The sequence below is a fragment of the Ascaphus truei genome, chromosome 10 (assembly GCF_040206685.1).
Source record: "Ascaphus truei isolate aAscTru1 chromosome 10, aAscTru1.hap1, whole genome shotgun sequence".
In the NCBI taxonomy this organism is placed as follows: domain Eukaryota; kingdom Metazoa; phylum Chordata; class Amphibia; order Anura; family Ascaphidae; genus Ascaphus; species Ascaphus truei.
This window is the reverse complement of record NC_134492.1, coordinates 39,215,865-39,229,150: the sequence shown is the minus strand read 5'-3', so window position 1 is coordinate 39,229,150 and position 13,286 is coordinate 39,215,865.

Below are 13,286 nucleotides of genomic sequence, written 5' to 3'. Positions count from 1 at the left end.
TTAATAAGATACAGAGGTATACTATATCAAGGCAATTCTGGGGGAAAAACATCGTTCAACAAGGGTTATTTCATTTATGGAAGGAAGCTGATTTTACTACAAGTTGTTTTTTTGTGGCCTACACGTGACTGCCTCTTAAAACAGTGGTCACAGGGGCAATTCTGAATTTATTAAACATTGGGGGGAGAAAACGATACGGTTATGTTTAGGAGCTTCCTAAAATAAATCTACTTTGTGTTCAATAAAAAGTGGAACAGTGAGTGTAGAACAAATAAAAGAAGTGGTGCCGTGGACCTGCACATAAAAAAGAAGCAGTACCATCCCCTCCTGTACCATCATACGTTGACCACTGCGTTTAAGGGGCAGTCCCACCTAGAACATAAGTAAACTACGGCCTGTTGCGAGTTCAATGGGTTAAATGCAGCTGATTGACACATTATAAAAGAAAAGAAAATCAGACGAGTATAAGTATTTTTAAATCATTTTTAACGTTAACTATTTCCTTTTTAAATAAGTGGTTTGGATTTTTTCTTACAATGTTTGGGATTCTAAGTGTTCCAAGAAGCGATTTCTATTCATCCGTTGCCATTGTTATATTTTACATAGGATGTGAGAGCTTTTATTACATTTATCAATTTGTATTATTCTTTTTGGGGGTATATAACTTATTGATACGAAAAATCAGAACAATTTGTCTTTACTTTATTCAAGTTTGAGTCCCCATGTAGCCTCTAAACTAGCATTGGCAGTCAACAGGCGACCCATGAGCTTCTAGTGTCTCCCCTCACCGCTGGCTGCCCCAAGCAGCAATCTCTCTCCCTTTGCTTAGTGTAGAGGGAGCGGGGACAGTTGCTCCTGTGGATCGTAGCTTCTCCCTGCTCCCCCAGCTGCTATATGACAGTGCACTGGTTAATACTGGCCCGTTCCTCTCCCAATCACTAACTCTCAGTGTAAGAAGAGGAGCTAGACAGTATTAATTAGCGCACCAGCATTTAGCAGCTGACTCGAGGGAGCGGGGAGAAGCTCCTCTCCATGGCTGCAAAGTCAATTTTACCTCTGCACTATGTACAGTATATGTATATATACAAAGAGAGAAAATGAGAGAGATACTTCACCTAACGCCAGGATCGACGAAGAAGACACTGCATGATAGTGATCAATAAAGAATTGTATTGGGAAAACTAAAGCTTTGGTCCTCTATGGGACCTTCTTCAAGGTGTTGTGTGAGGAAGGTCCCACTGGACCGAAACTTTGGTGTTTTTGGTTGTCCCAATACAATTATTGATCACTATCATGCAGTGCTGTCTTCTTAATCGATCCTGGTGCTGGGTGAAATATTTCTATATTTATTTTTATGTCACTGTGCTTTTCTTAGTTGTTTTTGTGTGTGCCTACTATACACACTGCTTATATGTGAGAGGGTAGTATCCGTGTTGGGTCAGTAAGTACTTCCACACAAGCGTTTCTCAAAGCAAAGCATGCTTTATTTCCTGTCTGTGAAATCAGGTTACAAAGTGTATGCAGTGCGTAATATAGACGGCCAAAGAACTGGTAGTTTGTGTCTGTAGTGTGAACCCATAATGTCCTGGTCTTTGAAACACTGCACCCTTAGGGGCTTATTCACTAAACCTCGATAAGAGTCTTGTAGCACTATAAATGCCCTTATAGTGCGATATGACCTGTGTAGCTATTTCCAAAGCTCTGATAACAGTGTAATATCGCACTAAAACGGCTTTTTATAGTACTATAACACTCTGGCTAAAACAAGCCGTACAATAAGCCAAAGAATGCCAGAAATTGCATTTTTTGCCAAAAACTGCTATTCACTCAGCTGTGATAAGCATATCGTACTATAAAAACTTGCAGCGCTTGCAATATTTTGCTAAAGGTATTGCAAGATGCATAAAAGCAGTTTCTTTTAGTTTTACTGCACAGGATTGATACCGGAGGCCGTCGGAGACCCGTGGAGATATGGGGGTCCCCGGGAGTCTACAGGGGGGCCCCGCGGGTAATAAAATTACAGCCATTTTCATTACCTTAGTGACTAACCGCTAAGGTAATGAAAGGGTTAAACAGCAGGCACTGCTTTGTTGTTGGTACAGGGGGTGGGTGAAGCTTGCTGTTAACCCTGGTTGGGTGTTTAGGCATTGCAGGAGGGGGCAGTCGAAGTTAACCCCTTCATTATGTTAGCGGTTACAACTGCTAAGGTAATGAAAGGGTTAACCCCTCATGCTACTCCACCACCTTCACCCACCCCCTGTACCAACAACACCACACAGGAATGGGTAAAAGTGCTATTACCAAAGATGGCTAATAGCGCTTTTCCCCATTAAAAAAAACATTACAGTGCAATACATTAAAATAAATAGAAGGCCCCCCCCCAACACATACAGTACAGTAATGGGCAAAATTACTATTATCTAGGTAGGCTCGTGTACCATTTGATAGATTTTTTTAAAGGATGTGATGTCATCAAAAGGGATGGAAGCAAGCCAATCAGGAAGGATGTGCTTCTCTCCCTTTAAGATGACGTCACGAAAAAAGAAATGGCTGCCATACCATGGTACAACAACCAATCAGATTGGGAGATATACCATCTGTGGCATCACATGGTACACTCCCAATCTGACTGGTTGTAGTACCATGTGACAGCTTCCATTTTTTTTCAAAGGATGTGACGTCATCTTAAAGGAAGGGACGTCACATCCTTTAAAAAAAAATGGTGTACGACTGTGCCAATCAATTGATTTATTGGCATTTTTTTTTTAATGTAATGTGTTTTATTATGTGGCTGTTTACTTTTAGCTTGCCCATTTATTGCCATAGATGCAAACTATAGCCATAGTATGGCCATGGTTTACCACTGTGCCAATCACTGGGTGGAGGGTGGGGGTAGTTAGGCCTTCCGGGTCAGTAGCGGGGGAGGGGGGTTTACCCCTTAATTACTATAGCGGTTACTAACCGCTAAGGTGACTAAGCGGTTAGTGGCCATTAGTTTGTTTTCTATAGTACTGTTGCTGCCATCGGAGGACAGGGGAGGAAGACAAGGATGGCCTTCATCCTGGCAGGGGTAAGTAGAACTTTAATTTACTTTATGCTGGCTGGTTTTATTTTTAACTTCTGGAGAAATGGGGACACCACTTCCCACAGCGACGCTACTCAGACTAGATCAGGCACAAATACAATATTGAGACGTATATACAACGCAATGTGAGAGAAATCCCACGTAGCCACACTCTGTAACACAGTGGTATCCGGCCCCTCAATAACCTCTTCACTGAGGAACACTTTGCAAGAAGAAACCGGAACAAATCAATGCATAACTCACTGTTGGTGTGTGGGATCCTGGCGCTGTCGGCGTGCTCGTACCAGGGTGCAGGCAAAGAACAAATGGAGAGAAGATGGCGGTGCAGCTGCCTACGTCAGTGAAACAGACCGGGACTCCTCTGGATCAGCAAACTATAAATTTATTGGCACAAAAACAGCAAAAAAAAGTTCACTCTGACATGTTTCGTGCGAGTGATCGCAATTTATCAAAGAGCGATCCATCGCACGAAACATGTCAGAGTGAACTTTTTTTTGCTGTTTTTGTGTGCCAATAAATTTATATTTTGTTGATCCAGAGGATCCCCGGTCTGTTTCACTGACGTAGGCAGCTGCACCGCCATCTTCTCTCCATTTGTTCTTTGCCAGCACCTTGTGTATCAATACAATCTGCACACTGACAAGTGATTAGCTAAGCTGCAGATCGATCCGTTCTCCTGTAATCGATCGCTTGCTCCGGGTTATTTCATTCAGTTCTTGCACAGCATTTTGGGCAATGTAGTTCCTAGAATATGATTGACTGGACAGTTACTAGATACAATTGGTGCACTGCTAGAGAGAGGGCGGGGCTCAAGAGCCAGAGCCTATCAGAAGGGGAAGGGGGCTGTCATTTTGGAAATGCTTCCAACATTAGAAACATAAAAAATGTCTTTAAAACATTCTTCTTTTTTTTTTAAATGCTACAAGTACTTTCTCATAGTACAGAACTGATTTAACCAGGGGTCTCCTGAGCTGAACCGCATTAATTTCAGCTTAGGTAACCCCCTGCTTCCCGAGATACAGGCAAGGACACTGACAGACCTCCACTCCCCCAATACATAGAGAAACCCCCACTCCCCCCAATACATATAAAAAGACCCCCACCCACACACACACACATATATATATATATATATATATATATATATATATATATATATAACTCCCCAATACATAGAAGACCCACACTCCTCCCCAATACATAGAAGACCCCCACTCCACCAATACATAGAAATATACCCCCCATTACATAGGAAAAGACCCCCACTCCCCCAATACATAGAAAAGACCCCCACTCCTCCCCTATACATAGAAATATACCCCAACCCCACCAATACATATAAAAAGACCCCCACCACAATAAATATTAAAAAAATAACAATACATAGAAAAAGACTCCAAGCCCCAACCCAATAGATATATAAAAGACCCCCCTAATACATATAAAAAGACACTCAACACATAAAAAGACCCCCCCCCCAATACATATAGAAAAGACCCCCACATTCCCCCAATACTGTACATATAGAATAAAAGCTGTATGTTGCTCTATATATGGAAGCAATAGCTTGTTGAAGCATAAGTCCTTCAAAGTTGATGAAGCTAATATGGTGTATAACCCTGGAGGGTCATATACATAAACCAATGTTCCAAGTAACGTTAACATCAAGGATCCACTATTAATCAACTAGCTGGTTAGAATTCCACGGTCACTGCTGTAAGAACTCTCACATATTAGTGTCCAGACATAGGTACATCGATGTGGATGAAAGAAACTTGGTGTATGATAAGTAGTAAACTCACATTTGTAGATCTTTTTGATGACTGTCCTCCAATAGGGTGTGCCTCCGTTTCCCACAGCATACAGACAGAAGAATCACAGGAAAGTTGGAGCACTTCCCCCACCAGTTGGAAAAAATCAATTGCAAGAGAGTGTGTCCAATGTATAAAAAATGTCTAATGGGTCAAAAGCCAAAAGGTACATAACGGAGCACAGATGGTCATCTGTTCTCCGTTATGTAGCTTTTGGCTTTTGATCCATTAAACATTTTTTATACATGGGACACACTCTCTTGCAATTGATTTTTTCCAACTGGTGGAGGAAGTGCTACAACTTTCCTGTGATTCTTCTACCCCCAATACATATAGAAATCCCCCCACTCCCCACCAATAAATATAAAAGACCCCCACTACCCCCTAATACATATGAAAAGACCCCCACTCCCCAATACATAGAAAAAGACCCCCACTGCTCCCCAATACATAGAAAAAAAACCACTCCACCAATACATAGAAAAAGACCCCCCAATACATAGAAAAATACCCCCCAATACATAGAAAAATACCTGCCAATACATAGAAAAAGACCCCCCAATACATAGAAAAATACCCACCAATACATATAAAAAGACCCTCCCCAATACATAGAAAAATACCCGCCAATACATAGAAAAAAAAACCCAATACATAGAAAAATACCCGCCAATACATAGAAAAGTACCCCCCCCAATACATAGAAAAATACCCACCAATACATAGAAAAAGACCCCAAACACACCAATACATATAAAAAGACCTCCACCGCCACAATAAATATAAAAGACCCCGAAATACATAGAGGAAGACCCCCAGCTTCAACCAATAGATATAAAAAGACCCCCCTAATACATATAAAAAGACCCTCAACACATAAAAAGATCCCCACCCCCAATACATATAGAAAGACCCCCACCCCCCAATGTATATAAAAGGACCCCCACTTTCCCCCAATAAATATAAAAAGACCCCCACTCTCCCCAATACATATGGGGGAAAAAACACTCCCCCCAATACATATATTAAAAAAAACAACCCGTGGGGGGTCTGCTGGGGTCTGGTGGCCAGCGCTGCAAGTTGGGGCTGACCTCTGGTGATGTCCGGCTGCCAGTCACGGCTGGGCCCCGGCTCTCCATCAGCTGCAGGCCTCCTCACTCTGTCCCACGCCAAGCTTCCAAAGTCAGCACGCACCTTGAAGCTGAGGCCCAGCTTACTTCCGCTGCACTTATGTTGGAAGCTCGGCGTGGGGCACAGAGTGAGGAAGAGGCCTGCAGCTGATGGAGAGCCGGGGCACAGGTGCGACCAGCAGTCTGGCCTGGACAGAGGTCGGAGCCAATTTGCAGCGCCGGCCACCGGGCCAGGACACTTGTCTCTTCTGTCACCCCTGTCGGTTTTTAAATCCCCTGGTCATATGGGCCTATGTCTATCTATATATATGAATGTCTCTATGATTTGGGCTAGTGAATCGCTGGGCTAACCACACAGTTAAAGAGAACTGGATCACAAGTGTATATATACTCCAGAGTGGAGCGGATTTTGTTTGCTGATTTACATGTTTGCTGTGTTTAAAGCAACAGGCGCAATAAAGCCTTATTTTAATTTCACCTTAAAACAGTCTCCATTGCATACCTCTGAACACGTCTCTTACACTCTGATATACACAGGTGGTTATTGTTAACTAAAATGGGCAATATTAGTACAACATACTTATATTAAAAAAAATTACAGCCTTTAAAAAACAATTACAACAGTTTAAAATGTAACAATTAATAAACACAATAAATTTACTTAAAATCTATTTTAGCCTCACATGAAAAAACTGCATACCCACAGACGATCTCTATAAAATGATCCATGAACCCCCTAATCACTCACTATACTATTAACAAATCATAACTTTGGGCATGCATTCAAAGAATCAAATATTAAATGACTTTAAAATTGATGGAGATTTCCTTAAAGCTACCAATAATTAGTGGAGAGCAATTGGAATTGATCAATTCTCCAATTACACCAGAGGAAGTCATAGGAGCAATTAGGAACCTGAAAAACATAAAAGCCCCAGGCCCTGACAGGCTCTTGGGAGAATACTACAAAATACTTAGAGAAGAGATAAGTGTCCCGCTAGAGAAAATATTCCAAAAAATACTAGAGAAAAATGAATCATTGCCCTCTAGCGAAATGGCCCATAAAAAAATTCATAAACCCGGAAAGAACCTACTATTACCCAAATCATACAGACCAATATCCCTGATCAATCAGGACATTAAACTCTTTACAAAAATAATGGCAGACAGATTGGCCCAGATACTACCCAAAATTATACACGTAGACCAATCGGGATTTATCAAAGGTAGATTCCGCAGTGAAGAATATAAGAAAGGTCATCTCCGTAATAAAGTGGGCACAAATAAACAAAATAAAACACTCAACCCTGATGGCCATTGATGCCGAGAAAGCATTTGATAACATACATTGGGATCACGTAATATATGAAGTTTATTGATGCAATAAGGACCCTATATAACAAACCTAAAGCTAGAACTATTGCGGCTGGGTGCCTATCTGACTCCTTTGCACTACACAGAAGCACAAGACAAGAATGCCCACTGTCCCCATTACTTTTTAATCTTGCTATAGAGCCTCTAGCCCACTTTCTGCGACAGCTAACAGATTTTGAGGGAATAAAGATGGGAAAAAATCATTTAAAATTAGCAATGTTCGCGGACGATATTCTTCTATTCCTATCTAAACCCAGTAGATCATTAGAGAAAATTCTCGAGACTATCTCAAGGTTCGGTTCCTTTGCTGGATTTAAAATAAATGTATCCAAAACTGAGCTCATGTATATAAACAAGCCAGGTGGAACCATAAAAAACAATAAGCTACCGATAAAAGTAACAAAGACCCCGATTAAATACTTAGGAATATACCTAGAAGCAGATCTCACGAAATTATACGAAAATAAAATTAAGCCAATAGTTTAAAAAATCCTGGAAGAGATGAGATCCTGGATGACATTTCCACTGTCATTCTTTGACAGAGCATGTGTCATAAAATGATATCATTCGCAAGGCTACTATATCCCCTCCAAACACCCCCACTGCTAATCAAACATAGTGATGTTAATGAACTAAATAAGGGGATGAGTAAATTCCTTTGGCAAGGAAAAAAACCGAGATTAGCACTGATAAAACTACAGATGGCCAAGGAAAGGGGAGGAATTAACATACCAAATATACGAGACTATAACCTAGCCTGCATGCTAAGGCACGTGGGGGATTGGATCCAAGGAAAAGATTATTACTCCTCCCCAGAATTAGAAAAACATTTTGCGGGTGAGTTCTTACTGGCAGAACTACTACACACAAACTGGAATAAAATGCCCCAAGAGATCAAATCCAACGTATTAATTAGGGAAACAGTGGTTACATGGCGAATAATTAGGAAAAAGTTTAAATTGTCTTACACAATTTCCAGATTCCTACCTATACAGGGAAATCAGATGTTCCCCCCGGGAAAAGAACATAGCCATTTTAATAGCTGGGGAAAACAAGGGATAAGAAACATAGGAGACATTATAAATAAGGAGAAGAATGAGTTTATATCCTATAGGGAGCTAATATCAACATATAATATACCGGGAAAACCAGGTATTTCAATACATCCAACTACTCAACTATGGGAGAAAACTCCAAGACTACAAAAAACACATATTAGAAAACAATGCAATAGACACGTACTTCAGTCAAGACACAGATACCAGATACTCGCTAGCTGACATATTTATCACTATTCCATGTTTCAAAAGCACTAACTTATTCTACAATGCTGTGCAATGGAGGACAGAAGACCGTGCGGTATTCTAGAGATTGAATGGCTAATCTATCTATAGGTGAATGTGTTTTGGTTGATTCTCTTCTTGCGTGGGTGCACTGCTATTGAGCTTGTTTACACCGTTAGAGGATTGTAACGCTTACCGAGCAATGCCTTGAGGGCTGTTTCAGCAACAATGGACTCTCGAATAGCCTTCTCTCTTTCCACCCACTTGCTCCGAGAAGCCCAGATCTAGCCAACCACAAGTTTAATTTTCCAGACCGCCAGAACTCTCACCGCTTCACTATGTTTTTGAAACACCATAAAAAAGCAACCACAAAATTGGCATCTCAGGGAGTCAACCTATGTAATCAACCAGCAAGCAAAGAAGGGACCTTCCCCACTAAAACCTCCAGTTTATGAAACCTTGGCCCCCCCATAGCAAACATGACACAGTGTGGTCCTCTCTATATTATACAGCACTTATGTTTCAGCCATACATTGTTTAAAAATGACTCATCATTGTACGTGATACGAATGGAACATAAACAGCCCCCGCAATAGGCTAAGACCAAGGGGTACAGCTAATGATTGCTTGAACACACATTAGTAGGGGCAGATCAGACGGGAACTGCTACACACAGGCGCAAGTGAACCGGAAATGGAGGTGAGCTGCTTTCCACAGATGGATGGGGTTTAACAATGCTGATAGAGATCACTATCCCAGGCCATTGTGGTAAAAGTCCACAGGCAAATCTAAATACAGCAAGAGCACTTGGAATGTCTTCTGATCTCATAAAAGAGAAGTTATATGCTCATATATTCATGGATCTAGTTATATTTTATTGGTATCTTTCTCAATTCTATTTGTAATTGATACCTTAAAACAGATTTAAAAAATAAAAAGCGCACAAAACGTGTATATCAATTGCATATTAGTGAACCAACTGTTAAAAATACCAAAAAATGAAATGTGAAGTGTACCAATAATAAGGTGTGAAATTAGGCTACTATAAAGTGATTAGATAAAGTAAAAAATAAGTGTACTGAATAAATTAGATGAAACTTGTCCTTAGGGACCAATGGAGACCCTGCTGCTTAGCTAATTAAGATGACAGGGCATCCAAATCTATAGAATAAGGAAACAAAGTGCAAAGACTCTCATGGTATAGTATGTCAGTATGTATTGGGTGCAAAGGTAAGGGATGCACGTACAAAAACAAAGATTAAAAAGGCAATGGGTTTGAAAAAAAAAAAGTAATTGGCCAGGATGGATCCCCGATCACCTGCTCCACGATCCAGATCAGCCGCATGGTTGGTAAATAGCCGGGGACGTCCCCTCTGGTTGGAGACAGTCGTCCCAATACATGTAATACTGATATACATACCATGAGAGTCTTTGCGCTCTGATTCCTTAGAAGGAAGAGTCTGGCGTAGCTGCTGGTATCATTCCCAATTCCTTCTGCGCTGTACCTCTTTCTTTCCTTACCAACCACACTTACCTGCTTTATAAAAGCTTTTATATTTGAACAATTCAATAAAAAAATTCTGTTATTAAAAAAAAAACTCAGTTGGGATGTAGTACTATTGACAGTTTTAAGTGAAACTGGGGGGTGCATATTTGATCATTGTTCTGTGACATATATTAATATAAAAAAGAAACTGGCAAGCTGTCTTTACATAGGGGTCATACTTGGTCATGGGATGAACATCTTACTCACCAGCTGTTTTCACCGGAAAACTTTTGTAAATTCAAGACATTTATTGAAGTTTGACGAAACTTTTCCTCTCATTTTTAGTCCCAAGGAGCAACCCTTTCCAACACCGCCCAAGACTACATTCTTCTTAACCCTTTGACTGGCAGAGTGGTTAGCCAGACATTGCTCTGCACTGAAAGCCATTCTGGCAGGCAAGAGGGTAATCCAACATACTAGGTTGGGTGATGGAAAGTTTTACCCTTTGTGAAAATGAGCAAGCCATATTATACAACAATATAGAGCTTTTTTTTTGGCACCCCGGTTTCATTCTCTGTTGCGAGTGAGTTGAAGCTGCTTTGGGGATTATTTATTTCCTTACTTTTCTCCTTTTTACCAGATTAGGGGGGTGTTTGGGTGCAGGACCAAAAATGTGTTTACATTACAAAGGCTCTTTGTTCACGAGAAATGTAGGCACGATTTACTAATACAGTAAGAAATTAAAATGGCTGTTGCACAGTTTTTTCTGCTTGCTGTGTTATAACAGGGTGCTGCTAACCGTGAGTTGGTTTGTCAGAGGAAGAAGTAGACTGTAAGCATGTTTTTCCTAATGTTACACCTCTTCCCCCTCGGCCAACAGAAGAGGGCCATTCCAAAGTGATCCTATGTCTATTCGGATGTTGCTTATGTTACGGTGACCAGATGTCCCGGTTTAGCCGGGACAGTCCCGGTTTTTAGTGAGCTGTCCAGGTGCTCCAAAAATTGTGAAAATGTTCCGGTCTAACTGGGACAGTCCCTGTTATTAGTGAGGTGCCCTGCTGGTTTGGGTGGGTAGAAGGAGAGCGGAGGTTGGAGAAGATCAGAGGAGGATGCAAGCAGCAGAGCATGGAACCGATCAGATAAGAACAGCTGTAGCCGGTAGGAGGGAGGCGGAGCGCAGGGTTTTGTTGACTGCTACAGCTTCTGGGCAATAGGTGGCACTGCAGAGCACTCCTGCTTTGAACTGCTGAGAGCTGCTCCTCTATAGATCTCCCGGTTCTGTGTGTCTGTGTTGGTAAATGTGTGTGTTGGTAGGTGTGTGCTGGTAAGTGTGTGTATTTGTAATGCATATCTGTGTTTCGTGCATGTATATGTTGTATATTTAGTGTTTGTATATGTTGAATATAAATGTGTGTTTGTAGAGGGTGTGTGTGTTAAATTAATGTTGCATGTTTTGGTATGTGTGTATCTGGTGTAGTGTTTGTGTGTATATATGGGGGGGGAGAGAGGATGGAGAGGGAGTGGGGGAGAGAGGATGGAGAGGCAGTGGGGGAGGAGAGAAGATGGAGAGGCAGTGGGGGAGGAGAGAAGATGGAGAGGCAGTGGGGGAGGAGAGAGGATGGAGAGGGAGTGGGGGTAAGAGGATGGAGAGGGAGTGGGGGTGAGAGGATGCAGAGGGTGTAGGGAAGGGGGAGAGGATGGAGATGGAGTGGGGAGGAGAGAGGATGGGTGGAGGAGAGGGAGGAGAGAGGATGGGTGGAGAAGGAGAGGGAGGAGAGAGGATGGGGGAGAGCGAGGAGAGAAGATGGGGAAGAGGGAGGAGAGAGGATGGGGGAGAAGGAGGATGGGGAGAGGGAAAAAAGCAAAGAAAGGGGGGGCGCAGTTTGATTTCTTTTGTTTTATAAATATTTTTTTAATGTGTCCCAGTTTTTACATTTGAAAATCTGGTCACCCTAGCTTATGTGCAGTTGGTGCTCAGCGTCTCTTATTTACCTTGTTTCTCAGGGTGCTGGAATTCGTGCAGGGCTGGTATGGTAAGCAGTTGAAGAAACCAATAGGGGGCGCCAGGAGCTTTTCTTTAACTTTTATTCACAGGAACAACATATACACTTCTTCCATGGGGTGCTCAGGCAGCATCCCCCAAAGAGGCACATCCCTTGCACTTTGTATCATTGTAAAGTTACACTCTATTACTTGAATGATGGATGTTCCCCCCGGCCCGCCCCCCCGCCCCCCCCCCTGCCCCGCCCCTTCACTGGAATTCATAGGCAGGGTGCGCTCTTACATGAGATGCTCATCCAATCAGAGTTACTCTGTGGTGATACTCTGGAGCCCTCACTCAGGAGCCTCGTATAGAGTCCATCCCCTCTTGTGGGTGGAACACGTCCAGAGCCACATAGAGGGGCCCTATTTTAGGAATGACATTTTCCCTAAACTGGAAAATAACAAAGGTGTCCTGAATCTAACACACATAGTTACACAAGACTAACACAAGACTAACAATTAACCTGATGACCTTAGGTTCATTGGCTTGAGGTTTCTTGGGCGGCAAGAAGTTGGCGTCTGTCCGAATATTTGGCTCTTTTGTATGCTCTTTTAATGCAGGACTGTGAGTATCCTCTTTCTAAAAACCTAAGAGCCATGTCCCTTGCTTGTAGCTCATACTCAGCCAAGGTTGAGCAGTTTCTGCAAATTCGCAGGAACTGACCCACTGGGATATTTTTGACTAGGTGTTCCGGATGATGTGTATCTGCTCTCAAAAGGCTGATACGCTAAGATATATAGTCGGGTTCCATAACATACACACTTCGTGACTCCATCTTGTAAAAATAACAATGTAGCACCTTTACCCACTAGTGTCTCCTATGATAAGTTGCATCCCCTTCTATTAAAGAAATGTGAACATCCAAACAAAACAATACATTAACTGTATATACTGTCAAATGTCAGAACAAACCCCATTCCAACAATGTATTTCCAGTTTGAAGTCCAGACATTGAGGTTGTTTTATTTCACGCCCAGGATGAGTAACTCTGGCACTTTTCTTGAATCTGGTGTCGAGATATCAGTGTTTGATATGGAAACATCGTTCCTATAGTCCTATTCAGTGTTTTCGGA